At 46.0% G+C, this 21,446-nt stretch overlaps 2 non-coding genes across 2 annotated transcripts; one reads left to right on the top strand and one right to left on the bottom strand.

Annotated features, from left to right (window-relative positions):
* Positions 1-19,886: 19,886 nt before the first annotated feature.
* Positions 19,887-19,960, top strand: TRNAI-AAU. The gene has a single exon. It is a non-coding gene; the product is annotated as a tRNA-Ile (tRNA).
* Positions 19,961-20,013: 53 nt separating this feature from the next.
* TRNAV-AAC lies at positions 20,014-20,087 on the bottom strand. Its single transcript has one exon. It is a non-coding gene; the product is annotated as a tRNA-Val (tRNA).
* Between the last annotated feature and the right edge of the window lie 1,359 nt (positions 20,088-21,446).

Here is a 21,446-nt window from a genome sequence, read left to right as displayed (position 1 = left end):
GAAGTGGAAGTCGTGCATGCGGATGACTCGATCGAGGTCTCAATAGCCGGCATGAATATTTGGGACTCGGAAGACCAAGAGCCGCTCTCTGGAGTCAGTTTGGACGGCTGTGATCGCATCGAAGTTACAAAAAACGGGGTGAGGCTGGTCTTATCCACCGGCCTGACAGAGTAACAAGAGCAACATCCATCGACGTACGTGGCAAGGCCGATCCCTGCGATCGGCCCCAAAAAATAGAAAGTGATGATCTCACCTCAAGCATGTCACGTAGTCGTAGTAGGGAGACTCCCTCCTGTAGGGGTGCACAAATAAGTTGTAAACCTTCATTGTGCAATACAATCAAAAAGGAGGCTGATTCCAGCAATCGGTCAAAATTATCCTCACCATACGTTCTGCGCAGCATTGATCTAGCAGGCGACGGGAAGCTAGGATATGGGTTTACATCGGCTGATGAGCTAGAAGAGGTTGACATTGGTCCTGGGGATAAGCCATGACCAACTTTTATCAGCAAAAAGTTAGATCCGCATGTGAGGAGCCTGATGATAGCTTTGTTAAAAGAATACCCAGATTGTTTTGCCTGGGATTACACAGAGATGCCCGGGTTAGACAGGAGCATCATTGAGCATCGGCTCCCTCTTAAGAAAGGATTTCGGCCATTCCAGCAGCGAGCATGACAGATGAAGGCCGAAATTTTAGAAGAAGTCAAGAAAGAGATCGAGAAAATGTTGAGCGCCGGGTTCATCAGGCCATGCAGGTATGCTGAATGGATTTCTAGTATCGTACCTGTAGAGAAAAAGGACGACCGATGGCGCGTCGCCATATATTTTCGGGATCTCAACAGAGCCACTCCAAAGGATGAGTACCCAATGTCGGTGGCAGAGACATTGATCAATGCAGCTGCTGGTCATAAGGTTTTAAGCTTCATGGATGGCAATGCCGGTTACAACCAAATTTTTATGGCTCCAGAAGATATACACAAGACTGCATTCAGAGTACCAGGTTCAGTGGGATTGTTTGAGTATGTAGTCATGACATTTGGACTGAAAAATGCCGGCGCAACGTACCGACGAGCCATGAATTACATCTTTCATGATCTGATCGGCAAGTTGGTGGAGATTTACATTGATGACGTGGTGGTTAAGTCTGTCTCTGTGGAAGGACACTTGGAGGATTTGCGACGCATACTGGACCGAACTAGAAAATTTGGACTAAGAATGAATCCAAAGAAGTGTGCTTTTGGTGTGACGGCCGGTCAATTCCTGGGCTTCTTGGTTCACGAACGTGGAATTGAGATCGGCCTGAAAAGTCAAGAGGCGATACGAACAATGAAGCCACCTACCACGAAGAAGGAACTCCGAGTGTCTAATCGGCAAAATCAACTTCGTCAGAAGGTTCATCTCTAACCTGTCAGGACGAATCGAGCCGTTCATGGGGTTGGTAAAAATTAAACCTGATGAGGAGTTTCGCTGGAGGGCAGAGCAACAGCGAGCGTTTAACGAGATTAAAGAATATCTAACAAAGCCACCCGTGTTGGTTCCGCCCCAGCAAGACAGACCATTCTATATTTACTCGTCGATAGCCGACACTTCCATCGCCTCGATGCTTGGTGCAAGTCTATGATGGTCTGGAAAGAGTCGCTTTCTACCTCAGCAGAAGGATGTTGGATGCAGAGACTAGGTATCCTGAGATCGAGAAGTTGTGCCTCTGCTTATTTTTTACCTGCACCAAGCTTCATCACATCCTGCTAACCGTGGAAATTGTCATCATATGCAAATCAGATGTTGTCAAACATATGCTGTCGGCTCCTGTGTTGAAAGGCCGACTCGGTAAGTGGATATTTGCTTTATCGGAATTTGATCTCCGGTATCAACCTGCGAAAGCAGTCAAAGGACAGGCGTTGGCCGATCTTATTGCTGAACGAATCAACACTGATATAGCAGCACTGTCTGTACGTGCATGGGCCATGTTTTTCGATGGATCGGCTTGTGATGATGGTTGCGGCATCGGCATTCTACTCGTGTCGCCTCGGGGGGCAACATATTCCTTCTCCATCAGGCTGTCTACCCCTTGCACCAACAATGTCGGCTGAGTATGAAGCAATACGCAAGGGAATGGAGTTGCTTATTGAAGCCGAGGCGAAGCAGTGGAACTTTTTGGAGACTCAAAATTGGTGATTTCCCAGCTCACGGACGAATACAAATGCGAGAGCGAGTCGCTCTTCCCATTGTGGATGCAATGCCGTGAGTTGATGGCACAATTTAGGTACATAAACTTCAAGCTGGATCCCGAGGTCACCGAATACCGAGGCGAACGATCTCGCACGAGATGGTGTCGGGCTACAAGGACGTAGCAGGATGGAGCCGATGTCCAGTACAGTTCATGGAACCGGATGATCGGAGAGCCGATATCTTCAATTACTTGAAAGATTCGGCTCGGGGGCACCTAAACGGATAAGGTACAAGGCCATGAAGTATGTCCTTATTGGAGATGACATGTTCTACGAGGACCTTGGAAGGGTTACTTCTCGGATGTCCGGGACCAGCCGAGTCGAATTGGCTCTTACACGAGGTACACGAAGGCGCCCGTGGAACTCATCAATCGGCTCATAAGATGAAATGGTTGATCGGGCGATCGGGGTTTTATTGGCCCACCATGCTTGAGGACTGTTTTAATTACTATAAAGGGTGTCAAGCATGTCGGAAGTTTGGGAAGATTCGGATGGCACCTGCATCGGCAATGAACCCCATCATCAAGCCTTGGCCATTTCGAGGTTGGGGTATGGATATGATCGGCAAAATCAATCCTCCATCGAGCAAAGGCCATGTGTGGATTTTGGCCATCACAAATTATTTTACTAAATGGGTGGAGGCCGTCCCTATGAAGTCAGTAGCATCGGCCGATGTTATCAATTTTGTGAAAGAACATGTCATTCACAGATTCGGGATTCCCCAGACTATCACGACCGATGGAGGTTCGGTTTTCATTTCTCGCGAGTTTAGAGAGTTTTGCGAGGGCATGGGATTAAGTTGATCCGATCATCTCCATACTATGCTCAAGCTAATGGGCAAGCTGAAGCGTCCAACCAGAGCCTTATCAAGCTGATTAAGAGGAAAGTCGACGAGCACCCTAGACGTTGGCACGAGGTTTTGTCAGAGGCTTTGTGGGCTTATCGCATGTCATGTCATGGAGCGATAAAAACTTCGCCATATCATCTGGTCTATGGACAAGAAGCCGTGTTGCCTTGGGAAATCACGGCTGGGTCGAGACGTGTTACGTTTCAGAATGACTTAACAACTGAAGAATATGCAGCCCTGATGAGTGATAGCATCGAGGATCTGACGGAACTTAGACTTTGGTCGCTTGAGAAAATTAAGGAGAACAAAGCCAAGGTAGCTCGTGTATATAATAAGAAGGTGAAGCCAAAGGAGTTCCACGTTGGTGATCCGGTATGGGAAGCTGTATTGCCATTGGGGACTAAGGACAAGGTGTATGGTAAATGGTCTCCAAATTGGCACGGGCCGTACAGAGTCGACCAAGTTTTAAAGGGTAACGCATACATGCTCGAGGAGCTGAGTGGTGCGAAGTTCCCAGTGGCTGTCAATGATCAGCATCTCAAGAAATATTTCCCGAGTATGTGGGATGATGGACAGTGAAATATAGGGGCCGATGCATGAAATCGGCCAGTAAAAAAAAAATTCAAAAAAATATGCAAAGCACAGCCGATGCACTGACATCGACTTTAGAACTGAAAAGCCGATGCGTAGCCATCGACTATAGAGGAACAACTATCACAAGCAGGCATCAGGTCAACGTTTGATTTTGGGGTTGGCCTTGCTGGCGTTTTAGGTAAAGACCGATGCGTTGCCATCGGTTCTTTGAGCATTGATCTATTCTGATAATCGGACAAATCAAACATGGAATCCTTCTTCATTGATTAAAAGGGTATTTTTACAAGAAGAGTCGATTGCTCACAAAAGGAGGATTTGTTGCCTAATGCACTACTACTACTGGTTCTATCTAGTAGGCCCTAATCTAAGGGTCGTCGCTGTCCTCGTCGTCGCCGTCGTAGCTTTCATCGGCGCTGCTGCCGGCGAAGTCCTCGTCGCTGCTGCTGTAGCCGGTGGCAGGCGCTCCGTACTCCTCCTCTTCGTCATCGTCGTCGTCGTCATCCTCCGACCCGGCGCGGAAGCGCTTCAGCGGCGGGTACTCGGCGGAGGAGGAGTCATCCTCCGCTTCCTCCTCCTCGTCGGAAGAGGAGAAGTCTGAAAGGATCGTATGCCGCACCTAGAGGGGGGGTGAATAGGTGCTAACCAATTTTTAGTTCTTTTTCAACTTAGGCTTGACACAAAGGTAAATTCTCTAGATATGCAACTAAGTGAATATACCTATATGACAAGGATATCAACTAAGCAAGATATAGCTACGCAATAGGAGATAGAGTGGGATAGAGGTAACCGAGAGTGGAGCACGCGATGACACGGAGATGATTCCCGTAGTTCCCTTCCTTTGCAAGAAGGTACGTCTACGTTTGGAGGAGTGTGGTTGCTACGCAAGCCAAACCAACAGCCACGAAGGCTTCACTCGGATCTCCCGTGAGCAACGCCACGAAGGCCTAGCCCACTTCCACTAAGGGATTTCCTCGAGGCGGAAACCGGGCCTTTACAAAGTTCTTGGGGCACACATCCACAACCAAATTGGAGGCTCCCAAATCTGTAACAATACAACAATCAACAACAACACATCAACAACAAATCAACTAGGGAACCAAATAGGAACACTAGCATGAGATCCCTCAAACAAGTGAGGGGAAATGAAGAACGCTTCGGTGAGGATGTAGATCGGTGTCTTCTCCTTCGAATCTCCAAAGATCAAGAGCTTTGGTTGGGGGAGGAAGGAGATCTTGCAAATCTTGAGTTTCTTGAGGTGGCTCTAATGGAGGTGGCTTGGCAGATTTCTTGTGTAATGATTGAGCAAGCAACCAAGGTAGAAGAAGGGGGTATTTATACCTCCCCTCAAAATTGAGCCGTTGCAGCTTCCGGGGGGCCGGATATTCCGGCCTAAGTAAGGGCCGGATAATCCGCCCCCCGGATAATCCGGCCTTCGGGACAAAACTGTGACTTTATCCGGCCAAATGTCCGGCCCAATGCCAGACTTGCTTTTCTTCCAGTCCTTAGCCAAAATCGAGGGGGCCGGATATTTCCAAAATATCCGGCCCGGATATTCCGGCCCGGTACAATACCGGGACAATATCCGGGCAAAAATCCGGCCCCTATACTCGCGCTGCTTTTCCTCATGAGACTTAGCCAAAATCGGGGGCCGGATATTTCAACAATATCCGGCCCGGATTATCCGGCCCGGCCAACTTTTTCCGATTTCTTTTGACGGACGATCAAATCCAACACACATGAATAAATATCTATGTAATCCCTGTACCACTTAAACAAACATTAGTGTATCACATATATTGACATCAAACACACAAAACATAATGTGAGAGATGTTCTTTCAATCTCCCCTTTTTGGTGTTTGATGACAATATACGGATTTGCAAGAGAATCACTCCCCCTACATGTGTGCATATAAGTAATTTGCATTTGAATACAAATACACAACACATAGGAGAGAGGTGCCTCAACACAAGAGGTATCCAACATGAGCTCTAACACATAGACATCGACAAATATGAAGTTGAGATAGGATGTAAGAAATCATACCCATGTGTAGATATATAATACGGAGATATAGCATCACACATAATGTAATATCCTTGATCTCAACAAATAGAAATCCGAAAACCATGACAATGTCTCACACCACATAGCACATAGTTTTGAACGGCACACAAACAAACCAAATAGTTCAAAGAAGAGGGAACACAAGCAATATAAGAATGATAAACGCATATGCTTGTGCCCAAACCATGCAAATCCCCGAGAATCCTAATAGAACACTTCTCCCCCTTTGACATCGAGACGCCAAAAAGGGGACAAGCGCGATGCTACACGTCCCATGGGAATCACTCGGAGGCTTCTTCATCATCGGACTGGTATGCCGCTTCCTCTTCTTCCTCATCAGTGTCAGGTGCATCCGGAGAGCGGCGAGAGGTGTTGGACCTTTGAAGGCAATCATCAAGATCACTCCATGGAACCTGTGCAGAGTGCCATCCACTGTAACCCTGGTGAGCTGGAGGCTGAGGCGGGGGTCCTTGATCACCACCGAGCTTGTGAAGAATAACCGCTCGAGTATGCTTAATCTCATAACGCTCTCGGCTAGCTGCATAGTTCTCCTTATGGATCTCAATGTTCATGCAAAGGATGTGACGCTGAAACCAACTAAGCCGGCTCACTTGCTTCCTCATAGCCGGGACATCAGGATGACGAGCAGGAGCAAAACCACTAGAACGAGCATCACCCATGAAAGTGTCAGGAGCAGGTACAGCTGAAGAGACTGGCTTAAGCCTGTAGGCCTTCTTGACATTGTGCTTCACCAAAGGATACCCACTCAAGTCTTCACCACCCAAAGCCACAGAGTTGTTGATGAGAAGCTGAATGTAGGGTGCATAGGGTATGGTGGTCCGGGAGACCATGGCATCATGGATCTCATGGAAGATAAAGTCCATGACATCAAGAGTGTAGTTCCGTTCCTCAGTAACATCACGAGCACACTTATAGCTGAGGTGCATAAGGTCCACAAGGGCTCCCGGAGAGCATCATTGTTACCACCACTTGGGCAAATGGTTGCCCGAAAGAACCGAAGCAACCGATCGTATATGGGAAGCAGCCCCTTAGCAAGACCAATTTTTCCCGCTGAGGTATAGAGATCCACAAGAGCATTCTTATCTGTCTGTTGTGGTCCATGAAGGCGACGACCCCCATCAACAGGAACTCCAAGAATACCAGCAAATCGGCGCGAGTGGCACCTGCAGTGAGTGGAGCCAGTCATCCATTCCATAGTGCGTTCCTCATCTTTCTTGATTGCCAAAGTGGCAAAGAATTGCTTCACCAAATCTGGGCTATAGTCACATTGAATCTTCATGATATCAAGCAAGCCCATCCTTCCAGCTACCCAGATTGCATCTTCAAAGTGATTGTTTTCAGCCAGAATGTCCACATTGATAGCTTGCATGGGTCTCAGATTCTTCATGGGCTCATAGACGTCCTTGTAGATGAACTCCTGCTCCATGCACCAGTATCTCCTGCCCTCTATCTCTTCATCCCTTGGGACATCTTCATACCAGTTCTTCATGCGGATAGCGGAATAAGAGACCGGGTCCATGGCCTTGTAGTTCTCCCTCACTTCCTTGTTCTTCCGCCTTGAAGCGACGGACTTGCGAGGTGCATTGGGTGCAAACTCGTCACTAGATCGATCATGCCTTGAGCGTCTCCGACCACCCCGAGAAGCACCACCTGTGAGAAGCAAAGGCGGGTAGCAAAGGGAAGGTAATGCTCATAAGTCATGTAAGATACAATAATATACTCGAGAAACATGCTATAAGTCGATACAAATTTAGACATGATAGATTGAAGCAAAAAACTGCAGCGGCGATGAAGCTCCAGGCCGGATAATCCGGTGTCCCCTGGGGGCGGATAATCCGGCCTGGCCGGATAATCCGGCCTGCTCGGGGCGGATAATCCGGCCCTGCGAAATTTGCGGTTTTCCAATCAAAAGCTTGTCTAAGACTAGATCGGCCTCATAGCATGCAAGAGGAGTACACTACAATTGATTTGGAACAACTAGACACCAATTCCACCAAGAAAATAGCACATATAAAACACAACATCTAGGGTTAGAGATTGTGAATCATACCCACATCCATTGTGGAAACCGCTTGGAGGAGAAGGTAGCTAGGGAGGAGATGCACCCGATCCACCCAAGAACTCCGAGGGGGGCGGACGGAGCGTCTCCGGCGAGGAGGAGGAGATCCGGCGAACTTGAGAGGAGAAAGAGGAGAGAGAGGCGCGTGGGGGGTGGTGTGAACCGTTTGCCCCCCCGCGGCCTCGTCCTCAACCCTTTCAAGATCTGCCCAGGCCGGATAATCCGGCCCTAGCTTAGGGCGGATAATCCGGCCTGGCCGGATTATCCGGTGTCTCCTGGGGCCGGATTATCCGGGGTTCTGGAAAATTCCAGAATCACCGGGAATCCGGCCCATCTTTCGTTGGTTATTTGCATGACCCATATGTGATGCAATAATGTATCACGTCACATATAAGGTGCAAATTTACCAATAAGATGGAGCAACCTAGATCATCCGACCGAAACACCTCAAACTCCAAGTTTTTACCAAACATGACAAATGAGCAAGATGGAAATGGCTTATAGGAGAGAGTAGGCTTAGGTTTTAGAAGATACAAACTGTTAATGGTACATGGTCACTCAAGTTTGCAAGATATGAGCAAATAAGGCCAAACTAGAGTGATTTCCCATAAGAACATGGAGTTGTCAAATAAAAGGCGATAAGATCCAAATAACTCCAACTCTTCACAAAGAAGAGTGTGGTGGCCTAGGCCACCATATATGAGTGTTGTGGCATGGCACCGCGAAGATATATCTTGGGTCCAAGCCACTACTCATCATTGAAGCTCACATATCAACATATGATATAAAGAGAATGATTTCTTAATGTTGGCATTATGGGGGAGGGATAGCTCAATAATTTAAACCGCACTCCCCCTATTTCCATGCCCACATCTAAACCAAATAAAGTTTTGAGACGAAGGTGTGTTTGCAAGATGGTCAAGCTATACTCCTTGAATCAATGATATTTAGCTCATTCCTCAAATAAGTGAACCTTGCTTCATCAAGAGGCTTCGTGAATATATCGGCAAGTTGATCTTTGGTAGGAACATAGATAAGCTCAATATCACCCCGGGCAACATGATCCCTAATGAAATGATTCCGGATCTCAATATGCTTCGTTCTTGAATGTTGCACCGGATTATAGGCAATCTTGATAGCACTTTCATTGTCACATAATAGAGGCACTTTGTCACAAATGACACCGTATTCCTTTAAAGTTTGCCTCATCCATAACAATTGAGTGCATCCACTTGCGGCGGCAACATATTCGGCTTCGGCGGTGGAGAGAGATATACAATTTTGCTTCTTAGATGACCAACACACCAAGGACCTACCAAGAAATTGGCAAGCCCCGGAGGTTGATTTCCTATCATCCTTGTCTCCCGCCCAATCCGCATCGGTGTAACCATTGAGAATAAAACTTGAGCCTTTGGGGTACCAAATACCATATCTTGGGGTATCAACCAAATATCGAAAGATTCTCTTGAGAGCTATCATGTGGCTCTCCTTAGGAGAAGCTTGATACCTTGCACACACACCAACACTCAACACTATGTCCGGTCTAGATGCACAAAGGTAAAGCAAGGATCCAATCATGGAGCGATATACCTTTTGATCCACCTCTTTACCATTGGGATCTAGTGCAAGATGACATTTGGTAACCATAGGAGTGGCCACACCCTTCATCTCGGTCATCTTGAACCTCTTGAGCATGTCTTGGAGATATTTTGCTTGGTTGATGAAGGTTCCTTCCCTCAATTGCTTGATCTCAAAACCAAGGAAGAACTTCATCTCTCCCATCATAGACATCTCAAACCTATCGGTCATAAGCTTTGAGAATTCATCATTGAAAGCTTTGTTAGTAGACCCAAATATAATATCATCAACATATAATTGGCAAACGAAAAGCTCCCCATTGACCCTCTTAGTAAAAAGAGTGGGGTCGATTAGCCCAACATCAAACCCACGGTCTACCAACAATTCCTTAAGGTGCTCGTACCAAGCTCTAGGAGCTTGTTTGAGACCATAAAGTGCTTTATCAAGCTTGTAGACATGGTTAGGAAAGTTGAGATCCTCGAACCCCGGGGTTGCTTAACATAAACCTCTTCATGCAAAGGACCATTAAGAAAAGCACTTTTCACATCCATTTGTTGTAACTTAAAGTTATGATGCGAAGCATAAGCAAGAAGGATACGGATGGACTCAAGGCGAGCCACGGGAGCATAGGTTTCTCCAAAGTCAATTCCCTCAACTTGAGAGAACCCTTGAGCCACCAATCTTGCCTTGTTCCTCACAACATTTCCAAACTCATCTTGCTTGTTCTTGAAAATCCATTTAGTGCCTATAACATTGCGGCACTCCTTTGGCTTCTTAACTAAAGTCCATACTTTGTTGCGCTTGAAGTTATTGAGTTCTTCATGCATAGCTTCCAACCAATCCGAATCTTCAAGGGCTTCAAATACTTTCTTGGGTTCCACTAAGGAGATATAAGCATGATGATGGCTAAAGTTCGCCAATTGCCTTCTTGTGGAAACCTTTGCCCTTACATCACCAAGAACCTTGTCATGAGTGTGTCCACGAAGTTCGAGGTTCCTTTCTCTTCTTGCTAGACGACGGGCCTCGATCTCCTCCTTGGTCTTTCTAGGCCTTGGAGGTGTCACTTGATCAACTTGATCATTTGGGTCCCCGTCTTGACCTTGAACTTGAGCTTCCTCAATTGCTTGGGGTTGCTCAATCTCATGTGCTTGATCTTGAACACTATTCGGAGAAGGGCAAGAGTTGATTGGATCCTCATTGGAGCCATTATGAATGATTGGTTGATCTTGACCTTGATCTTGTCCTTGATCTTGCACATAAGAGGGAGGGTCTTGTTCTTGTTCTTGGGTTGGTGCATCATTTGCTTCACTAGGTAGGGTTTGTTGATGTTGAGAAGATGAGGGCTCCACCGTGGTAGAGCATAGTTCTTCCCGAGACGCCACACCGTGTCCCTCAATGGGGCGGAAAAATCCCACACCCATTCTTACTATGGCATCTTGAGGTATTTCATCACCTGCACAAACATCAACTTGCCCCACTTGGGAGCCATCATTTTCTTCGAACCTCACACTACAAGATTCAATGATAATCCCGGAGGATACATCAAAGATTCTATAAGTGTGAGACTCGGCACCGTAACCAACAAATATACCCTCCAAAGCTTTAGGAGCAAATTTAGATAAACGAACTCCTTTGATTTTGTAGAAACACTTACACCCGAACACCTTGAAGTATGAGATATTAGGCTTGTTCCCGGTGAGTATTTCATATGGAGTCTTGTTCAAGCCCTTGCGGAGATAGAGCCGGTTAGAGGAGTGGCAAGCGGTGGAGATGGCTTCGGCCCAAAAGTTATAGCGGGATTTATACTCCGCCATCATAGATCTTGCCATATCCATAAGAGTCCGGTTCTTCCTCTCCGCAACACCATTTTGTTGAGGGGTGTAAGCAGCGGAATATTGATGTCGAATCCCCTCATCACTAAGAAAATCATTGAGTGTGTAGTTCTTGAACTCGGAGCCGTTGTCACTTCTTATTGCCATAATGAGGAGGTTGTGTTGGCGTTGCACCTCGGTAGCAAAGTCAATGAATATTTGTTGAGTCTCATCTTTCGTCTTGAGAAAGTAGACCCAAGTGTATCTTGAGTAATCATCAACAATCACCAAGCAATGTTTCTTCGCACCAAGACTTGCATGAGTAACGGGACCAAAGAGATCCACATGAAGGAGCTCCAAGATCCTCTTGGAAGAGATGATAGTCTTGCTTGGATGCGGAGAGTCATGCATTTTGCCTTCAACACAAGCCCTACAAACACGATCTTTGGCAAAAGACACATTTTCCATTAGTCCCACAATATGGTTCCCCTTGTGAAGACTTTGCAAAGTTCTCATGTTGACATGGGCTAGGCGGCGATGCCACAACCAACCCACGTCCGCCTTTCCGAATAGGCACATCGCACTTGTCGTGGTGGTCCCCGAAAAGTCCACCACATACAAGTTGTGTTCGCGATACCCAACGAAAGCGACTTTTAGAGTCTTGCTCCACAAGAGGACCACAATATCATTATCAATAAAGACGGCGAAACCCATCTTGCCAAGGGCGGAAACGGAAAGCAAATTGTAACCAAGGGTTTTGACAAGCATGACATCCACAAGAGTAATGTTGTGTGCAACCACAACCTTGCCAAAACCCAATACCTCGGATGTAGAATTATCGCCAAAGGAGACGGTGATATCATTAATGTTAGGCCTCAACTCCTTGACGAGGTTCTTGCCGCCGGTCATATGACTTGTACATCCACTATCAAGTACCCATTTTGAACCTCCGGCGGCATAGTCCTACATGAGATCAATTCTTGGATTTAGGTACCCATTTCGCAATGGGTCCTCTTTTGTTAGCAACAAGGGTCTTTGGGACCCAAATAGACCAAGCAACATAACCATCATATGGGCCAACATATTTAGCATAAACATCACCATAATAATCTTTAAATAAAACATAGTGAGGGTTAGCAATTCCCGCATCATCATCATTCATGGTTTTGCCCTTGGAGGCTTCACCATTAGTGACGTCTTTCTTCTTCTCTTGTGCGGGCTTGGCCTTTTGCTTGTTTGCCTTCTTTGCCTTGGCATTATAACCAAGGCCCTCCTTCCCATTGTTTGATCTTTGCTTACTCAAAAGATCATCCAAAGAAAGTTTACTTTGGGAAGAGGAGGCCTTAGCAAGTTCATCCTTCAACCTAGCATTTTCCTCAACAATATTTGCATGATCACATAGAGGAGTAGAGGAACTAGGCACATCATATGAAGCAAGCCTAATTTGAAGTTGCTCATAGGATTTGGATAGGAGAGTGAATTCACTCTTCAAAGCTTTGTGAGCTTTGTCTAGTTCATCTAGATCCTTCACAAGTTTCTCATGATCAACCTCAAATTGGGCCTTTTCCTTTTTAAGCACTTTAGACTTAGCCCTAGCAAGATCTCTAGCTTTTGTGAGCTTGTTAATTTTATCTTGAGGCTCTTCAAGAGTTTCTAGCCTCTCCTCAAGAGAAGCTATAGTTTCTTGACTTTCCTCAAGAGCATTTTTAAGAGCATGGATTTCAAGAGAGTCTTCTCTCTCTATTTGACCCTTTTTCTCAAGCATATCACTTTGTTGAGCTATACGAACCATGAGGTTTGAAACATGCTTTTTAGTGTTACCTTGTAGGTTGAGAATGAAATCATCAAAATCTAGCATTTCTTGTTTCACTTTTAGACTAGCATCATCAACCCCTAGATCACTAGATATGTTAGGCATAGAGGGGCTAGGAGATGATACCTCGGAGGATTTAGCCATGAGGCAACTTTCTTCCTCCACAAGAATGACCTCATTGGGGGATTCACTTGGTGATGAAGAGTTAGTGGAGAGGGAGGCAAGAGCGACCAAGCCATTAGAGGTTGCATCTTCTTCATCATCAACATCATCATCTCCGGAGGTATACTCTTCTTGAGTTGATAGCACAATAGGTGTGTCCAAGGAGGACCTTGCCATGAAGCAATGTGCATTCTTGATATGAGGGTTCTCATTGGGAGATTCAAAGAGAGATGAAGAGGGTATGTTGGTGGTGACGATGGCGGCCAATTCCTTTGAGCTTTCTTCATCTTCATCACCACTAGAACTTTCAACTTCATCGGATGAATATTCTTCCCTTGTTACTAGCACAACTCTTGAGGGCCTCTTGCCCTTCTTGGTCTTGTTGTTGTAGAACTTCTTGTTGGGGGCTTTTGAATATTTGCCCTTTGTGTCTTTGCTCTTGTCCTTGGGAATGAGCCTCCCATTATGAAGCTCTCTATTCTCATAGGGGCATTCGGCAATGAAGTGACGCTTGTCATCACAATTGTAGCATGATCTTGTCTTTGGACCAAAGCTAGTGAACCCACTTTTGTTGTTCCTCTTGATGTTGTCTTCCTTGGCCTTGGAGGGATCAACCCAAAAGGATTTTGCATGGAAGGCCATGTGATCATGGTAGTGGCATTGCAAATCTTCCGGATAGGACATACTCCAAGATGCCCTATAAGATTCTTGAGGAATCACTTCTTCAACGGAGTTGACCGCCAAGGCAAGGTTGGAACCTTTTGTCATCCCAAGAGCACGATTGCGAGAATCATGAGAGGTTTCCTCAAGCACCTTGAGAGCTTGCATCTCGTGCACGACTTGTTGAGAGGTGAGAGAGGAATAGCATTCCCTTCCCACAAGAGTCTTGACATCAATGGGTACAAATGGCATCATGCATTCAATGTACTTCTCCTTGATCCAAGTGTCATTGATGTGGGTGGCACCAATAAGCCGGAAGGCATCGGCAACGGTGAGAAGTCTTCCATACATGACTTCATGATCTTCATCCGGTAGCCTCATGAACCCTTCGGCTTTATTCTTAAGAGCATTATACTTGTTCCTCCTTGTGCTCTCACTTCCAATGCAACTAGCGGCCAAGCCATCCCAAGCTTCCTTGGCGGTGGTGTAGTTCCGGACACGATGCAATTCCGGTGTCCCCACACTAGTTTGAATCATGTGTAAGGCGGTGTTGTTGAGTTGACTATCAATCGCTTCTCTTCTAGTCAACTTGTCGGGGTTGTATGGCTTGAAGCCCTCCAAGATGATTCTCCATAGTTCATTGGAGGCACTACAAACATGAGAGCGGAACTCAAATTGCCAAGTATCGAAATTATCAATAGAAAACTTAGGTGGGTCGCCCGAATGTTCAAATGGGGATGGGGAACCGGTATATCGGGAGATAGGAAAGGTGGAGCTACTCGATTGTAGCTTTCACCTCCACTAGTTCCCCTAGGAGATGTGATAGTGTTTAAGTTATCACCTTCCACGGGTTTGGTAGATGAGGGTAAGTCCGAAGCATCTCCCTCATCTAACGCACCCGTGTCTTTTACCTCTACACTAGGAGCCTTGGGAAGGGCCGGAGCCAAAAGCTCGGCAATCATCTTTTTCATGCTTTCCATTTGGGCTTCCATGGAGGACTTCAACGAATTGAAGTCTTCCATGGAGACCGTCTTGGTGGCCTCTTCCGTGGGATCCTCGTTCGGCATACTCTTAGGCGGTTAAGCCCGAAATAAGAGCCGAGGCTCTGATACCAATTGAAAGGATCGTATGCCGCACCTAGAGGGGGGTGAATAGGTGCTAACCAATTTTTAGTTCTTTTTCAACTTAGGCTTGACACAAAGGTAAATTCTCTAGATATGCAACTAAGTGAATATACCTATATGACAAGGATATCAACTAAGCAAGATATAGCTACGCAATAGGAGATAGAGTGGGATAGAGGTAACCGAGAGTGGAGCACGCGATGACACGGAGATGATTCCCGTAGTTCCCTTCCTTTGCAAGAAGGTACGTCTACGTTTGGAGGAGTGTGGTTGCTACGCAAGCCAAACCAACAGCCACGAAGGCTTCACTCGGATCTCCTGTGAGCAACGCCACGAAGGCCTAGCCCACTTCCACTAAGGGATTTCCTCGAGGCGGAAACCGGGCCTTTACAAAGTTCTTGGGGCACACATCCACAACCAAATTGGAGGCTCCCAAATCTGTAACAATACAACAATCAACAACAACACATCAACAACAAATCAACTAGGGAACCAAATAGGAACACTAGCATGAGATCCCTCAAACAAGTGAGGGGGAAATGAAGAACGCTTCGGTGAGGATGTAGATCGGTGTCTTCTCCTTCGAATCTCCAAAGATCAAGAGCTTTGGTTGGGGGAGGAAGGAGATCTTGCAAATCTTGAGTTTCTTGAGGTGGCTCTAATGGAGGTGGCTTGGCAGATTTCTTGTGTAATGATTGAGCAAGCAACCAAGGTAGAAGAAGGGGGTATTTATACCTCCCCTCAAAATTGAGCCGTTGCGGCTTCCGGGGGCCGGATATTCCGGCCTAAGTAAGGGCCGGATAATCCGCCCCCCCGGATAATCCGGCCTTCGGGACAAAACTGTGACTTTATCCGGCCAAATGTCCGGCCCAATGCCAGACTTGCTTTTCTTCCAGTCCTTAGCCAAAATCGAGGGGCCGGATATTTCCAAAATATCCGGCCCGGATATTCCGGCCCTGGTACAATACCGGGACAATATCCGGGCAAAAATCCGGCCCCTATACTGCGCTGCTTTTCCTCATGAGACTTAGCCAAAAACAGGGGGCCAGATATTTCAACAATATCCGGCCCGGATTATCCGGCCTGGCCAACTTTTGCCAGACGATCAAATCCAACACACATGAATAAATATCTATGTAATCCCTGTACCACTTAAACAAACATTAGTGTATCACATATATTGACATCAAACACACAAAACATAATGTGAGAGATGTTCTTTCAAAGTCGCCCCAGGAGAAGAGATCGTCGTCGCTCTCCTCCTCCCATTCCCCGTCCACGAGGAACTGGAGGTTGTCCTCCCCATCGGTCAAGGATTCCTCATCCTCGGACTCGACGGCGAAGTCCCAGTCCCTCTCGTCCCAATGCTCGAGAGCGCGGCGCTCGTACGCCGCTATCGGGTCGTACGCCGGCATCGGCTCGCTGGAGGAATTGGACTGGAAAGAAAGGCCAGAGGAGGCAGAGGAGGAGGAGGAGGAGTCCATGGTGCAGAGGAGGGTTTTTTGTCGATGGCTAATGCGGAACAGGAGGATGAAGAGGCGAACTGCTCGGGTGAGATTAAATAAAGGGGATGTAGTGGGAGATAATTCAATGCTTGAGCAGTTTTCGAGGACACGGTGCCAGAATTGTCAATCGTGCAGGAGTTGAGAAGACAGGGCATCATGATGGAAAGACACTGAAGCGGTTCTTCTCTGCAACGCGTAACCCGATGAGGAAAAAACAGAGTGGTTTTGGAATTATTATTGCCAAAACCAGGGGGCATGTGTTATCACCAGAATTTAGCCGGAGCGGGGAGATGGGCCGTGATCGAAGATGGGCTTAGAGGACATGCATATGAAGTGTCTCTGAATCGGCCTTGTGCGGAAGTTTGGGCTAGATTGCCCATGTATCTGTATATTATGGTAGATTATGTTTTATGTTTAGAATTAAGAGATAGAGTTTAGTCGTACACAGGTGGGTTTATTCCCAAGATAGAAAGTCTACAGACTATAAATATGTACCTAGGGTTATTGAGAAAGGAGGACGATCACGTTCACAACAAACCAATCTAGGCGCATCGCCACCCCTTGTTTCGAGGGTTTCTTCGGGTAAGCGTCATGCTTGCCTAGATCGCATCTTGCGATCTAGGCGATATCTGTTTATTCGTTGCTTGGTGTTGCTCGTGCTGAAGCCTTGTTGATGGCGAGCAACACCCTTATCATAGATGTTTTGGGGCTGACGTCGATACTTTTATGATCTGCTTGCTTAGCTACGCTGCCCCTCAATATCTAGCTGCATTTGCACCTATCTTGGGTGTAAGGGCAGCATCTTGCTTAGTCTTTATTTAGTAGATCTGATCTGTTATAGTCGTTCCTTGTTCTTCAAGGATTAGTTTGATATCCGCATGGTTAGGCCTTACAAACGGGTTGAACGATCCGATAGTGCGTAAGGTATAGTCTGCTGATCCTAGAGGGATTGTTCCGGGAATCGACGTTATGTTGGTTTTTAGGCCTCTTTAGGACTAGTTTTCTATTATCTTACGTATTTGCTAGGCTCAACTACGCGTAGGATGTTCCGGTTATGCGGTGAAAACCCTAGACTGTCGTAGATTGATTTATCTTGGTTTTGATTAAGCAGGATACCCATGTTATCGTAAATCCAACGTGAATCATTGGTCAATCGGCTCTTTGAGCCGATTCACAGAGTAACCTAAGAGCCGATCGGGGCACGTATTTAATGTTTACGTGTTTGCCATGCAGGAAACTAATTGAAGCAATCCATCACCTTCCTGACCAGGTATAGGTCAGGTGGCACGCCCTTGCATTAGCCAGGACGTGTGCCGGAGCATTGCGGGCCGTTGCCCGAGGGACCAGGGCCCATCAGCAGTCCTGGGAGCCTCCCGGCTCTCCGTGTTGCCCGTCGCTGCTCGCCGGTGGGTTTTGGTTGGCAACAGCAGTGCAAAGTTAGAACCCAAATAAACAGATTTTGTGGGAAATCCCATAGAACATTTTAATACACGGCGAAAACTCTAATTATGATGCAAAACTCAATTATGACATGATAAACCAAAAATTCATGGATTTACATGTATCGCGGAAATCATAGAAATGGGCTCAAAGTAAGTGCTCCCTATCTCCCGGTTGAATGTTATGTCGTGGTTTCTCTGAGAGGCGGGGAGAGGGTTATGTGTGAACTAACGATGGTAGGAAAAAGGTAGGATTGGGGGTGTGTGAACTGATGATGCTTGGAAAAGGTAGGATTTGGGGGAGACAAAGTTGAATGGATGGGTGTGGTTCACATGACGCGTGTGTAACAAGAAAAAATGTGTGGTAAAAACAATGTTAAGTGTGACATTTTTAATTTAAATTGGTAAGAATCCGACAAAAATCCCTAAGCAAAGTGATACGAATAGTACATATGTTTTGGACGCATCAATCTTGGAGTCTGGAGTTTATACTCTTACTTTCACTAAACATCACATGCAATGTGATCTCAATATGAAACTAATAATATGCATGGTTGAGAAATTATCTATACACACAAAAGTGATGTTTTATTCAGAATTACGGAAGAGCCGGAAGATCAATACTAACATTTCTTTGGTTGTGAAGTGTTGGTGCCCACCCTTTTTGGTATTTGGGAATCTCGATACATTATTGTGACTCCTGAATAAAAAAATGGTAAGGATATAGAGGACAAGTTTGACAAGAGGTTAAGTACTTGAAAGGGAAAGCTATTGACCTATGATTGAAGGATTGTCCACATTAACATGGTACCCACCAGTCTTTCAAAATTTATGTTGTCTTTCTTTGAAGTGCTAAAGTTGTGCGGAAGTGAATTAATACAAATCAGATGCCCGTCCTGCCTTGATTTTTGCTAAATGGTTAGATGAATGCATCGTCTGGTGGTGGATGTTTATCGTTCATTTGTTTGTCTAAGGGGAAATGGAGACACACATGAGCCTTCGTTGGTCTAGCAACAAGGCCCTATAACTTCTAGGCACGGAGACAAGGGGGGACGAGGAGGGCTCAGCCACTCCCATGATTGGGATTTTGTGAAGAATACTAGTGATTACACCATAATTTCTCACAGATTTAGTCAAATTCGCCCCCCTCGTCAAGTTTACAGCAGTAATCCAGTCCATTTTGCCCCCCTCAACATGAGAAGATGGCTCCGTCCCTGATAACTGCTAAGTTGGAGGATATGTGGGTCGGGCGGCTGGTAGGACATATAGCACCAATCCAGGTAGTTGGCAAAATACAATACAAGTCCGCTAGTTTGAACTTACTCGTTTGATCAACAACCCACGCATGGGCGAAGCCAACCAAACGTTTTATTGGGGACGTCTTCATATATCAAATGGGTTCAACACTAATCACTTTTTGATTAGCGACAATTTACCAAAGGTTTCACCTAAAATCGTTGCGCCTACTAACCTCAATTTCCATAGTAACATATCCACCATTGAGCCCACGCCAAACGAAATTACCATCTCATTTCGGGTACTTACTAGCCATCGCGGGAGAACCAATTTGGCTAGCTAGACATAGCAAGAATTTAATGGCAGCTCCTAGCAAAATTGCCAATAAAAGGAAGTGTTTATTATTTACCTAACAACCTCTTTTGCCAAGGCTAGGGTGTCTATTACTCTCGAATAATATGCACCTATTTTGAATGAGAAGACGGCTAGGCGGCTAGGTAGATGGTAAGATAAACGGTACATGCTTGTATTTTCACTGTATTTTATTTATGTATGCTCGTAGTTCTATCGTACTTGATGATTAGATTCGAGATCACATAAGTATAGGCTACTTTGATTTTACTTCTGTCCGTCCTCCGCCTTGCAGATGCTAGGAAATTGGTTGGCTAGTGTCAGGAAAAACATAAGCCACATAATACAAAACAAAACGTATAAAAATAGTAAACTACACACAATTATCATATGGCCTATTAGCTCAGCTGGTTAGAGCGTCGTGCTAATAACGCGAAGGTCACAGGTTCGAGACCTGTATGGGCCATTTTTTTTGCTTAATTTACGCAAAATTCATGCAAAAACAAAAAAACTTAAATTTGGCTTCGCCCGGGTTCTAACCGGAGACCTTCAGTGTGTTAGACTGACGTGATAACCAACTACACCACGAAACCAGGTTGGCATAACTTCTTTTGAAGGCAGTATTGTCCCAAACAAAAGCAAGTGTCTACTCTTCAGCGAGGGCTAAATTTCACATGTATCTCATATCAGCGAACATGATTGCCACAGTTGTCCACGGTGAGTTGTATCTGGTTCCGAGTGTCAGGCGTGAAGCCCGTGCCATCGGATTCCGAGTGTCAAGATGCATGGCCTGAAACTGCAAGTGTGTCTTTCTCACGGCACACGATTCCAGGTTGATCTTATGTATGTCACAACCTAACCAAGCAAGGTTACGAGAAAGGGTACATAGTACAAACAAGGAAAATTACATTAGGAGGGATATAAATAGATGAGTAATCAAAGAAGTAAAGACATTAATTATGAAGAAAAAGTCAGAATCCAATTAAAAAAGGTTGGTCCAAAACATGTTTCACTCTGTGCTGTTGTAGTGATAAATCATTTTGGAATTGAAACTTCCATCTAGCAAGTAAAGACATCTGGTTGTCGAAGATGTGGTCATTTCGCTCCTTCCTTACGTTCCAAGCCGTAGAGACAAAAAGTTCCAGCATGGAGAGGCATCTAATGAGCAATCCTACTCAATCCCAATCATGTTCCGATATGAAGAACCAAACGAGCAACAGAAGAATAGATGGCCTCTGGATTGTAACACACTAGTGTTGCAGAGAACACATACCAACTCTTCCTTAACATTTAAATCCTTGGCGTTTAGCAGGTCCATGAAGAGTAACTGAGCAAAACCTTAAGCTTGAGGAGGCACTTAGATTTCCAGATAGTTTGCAAGCCCTTCTCATCTGAATTGGCTCCAAACATGAACTTATAAATATTGCCCGAAGAGTAATTCGAGTTACCCAAGGAGAATAACCTTGAACGGTCGACGCGATGTGTCTGAAACCACGGCTGGGGTGGCCGGAGGGCGCCAGCGGAGCCAAGGGGCGCGAGGCAAGGGCCATCATTGCAGGTGAGGGACGCGGGGCGGGGGCTGCTACTCCCCATCGCCGCTTTTCTGCGCCGTCGGCGGCTGGGGGTCGCGTGGCGCGGTGGAACAACCGGTTTTCGCCGCTGCTGTGGAAGAGCGATTCTGATGAGGACATCCATGCCAAACTACTACCTCCGTCATTGCAAGATGAAGACGATGTTGTTGTGAAGCTCAAGTCCAATGAAGTTAGGATTGGACACATTACAAGGACTCGTGCGAAGCTACTTAAACAGCAGGGGAATTCGCTCATGAATGATACTTTGATCGATGAGAATTTTATACTGCCTAAGTCCTTTGACTTGTCTATGATCAGGTACGAAGATGGAGCAAGCGTCGTACGAGGCGAAGAGAAGCAGCTGGACATGGTGCTGGACGT

The sequence above is a fragment of the Lolium rigidum genome, chromosome 4, assembly GCF_022539505.1.
Source record: "Lolium rigidum isolate FL_2022 chromosome 4, APGP_CSIRO_Lrig_0.1, whole genome shotgun sequence".
Lineage (NCBI taxonomy): Eukaryota > Viridiplantae > Streptophyta > Magnoliopsida > Poales > Poaceae > Lolium > Lolium rigidum.
The sequence above is the reverse complement of the archived record's forward strand: the minus strand, read 5'-3'. Positions and strand labels throughout refer to the sequence as shown.